The sequence below is a fragment of the Egretta garzetta genome, unplaced genomic scaffold (genome assembly GCF_000687185.1).
Source record: "Egretta garzetta isolate BGI_Z169 unplaced genomic scaffold, ASM68718v1 scaffold101, whole genome shotgun sequence".
NCBI lineage: Eukaryota > Metazoa > Chordata > Aves > Pelecaniformes > Ardeidae > Egretta > Egretta garzetta.
In genome coordinates, this window is record NW_009258666.1 from 1997847 (window position 1) to 1998649 (window position 803).

The 803-nt window shown below is 52.1% G+C and overlaps 1 protein-coding gene across 1 annotated transcript in view; it reads left to right on the top strand.

The window, feature by feature from the left end:
• The window catches only part of BSDC1 (BSD domain containing 1), a 6933-nt gene that overhangs the window by 4808 nt on the left and 1322 nt on the right, over window positions 1–803 (top strand). The gene's annotated exons all lie outside the window — the stretch shown is intronic.

Here is an 803-nt window from a genome sequence, read left to right on the forward strand (position 1 = left end):
CCAAAGCCCCCAGACCCCGGTCGTCTTTCTGCACCTGCCCGGGAGTCAGCAGCATCCTCAGAGCAACCGGCTGTTACAGAGCTCAAAGAGGGGGAGAGCAAAGCCCAGGGCAGGACAGGGACTCTGAAAGAGGAGGGACCAACAGATCTACGAATCTTTGAGCTGAACTCGGATAGTGGGAAATCTACTCCCTCCAACAACGGCAAGGCAGGTGTGTATGTGGGGCCAGCACAGGGCCTGGAAACCTTCTGCAGCTTTTTGGGGGAAAGGGCTTTGATTTTTTTTTTTTTTTTTTTTTTTATTCTGGGGGAAGAGGAAAAGGATTTTGCCAAAATCATCCAGGAAGCTTAGATCCAAAGACTGTCTAATGGCCAAAACTAAAGTGGAAGCAACGGGCAGGGTCAAATGGGTCACATCAGATGGTGACAATCTGTTCTCAGTGGGCAGCTGGACCGGTGTCACCGCTGGCTTCGGCCTGAGCCCTGTTCCTGGTGCTCCTTCAGGAGAACGGAGGGTGCGACTCCTCCAGGACCCTGTGGAGGGACGTGTCGCAGCTCTGGCTGATGCTGTTTACAAACCTTCCATTGCAGGGGATTCTGCCTTCAGCAGAGGCTGCTGCAGGTCTCCCAGAACAATGGCTATGTTGGTTATAGGATTATAAAGTCACTGGAAGCAACCAAAGCTCCAGCAAGGTGGCCAAGTATCGCAAACTGAGTCTGTGAGGAGAATGAAATTAGACAAGAAATCAAAAGTCTGTCAGCTGAACAGGGAAGACCTTTGGCGCATGGCCTGACGGTTGGCAG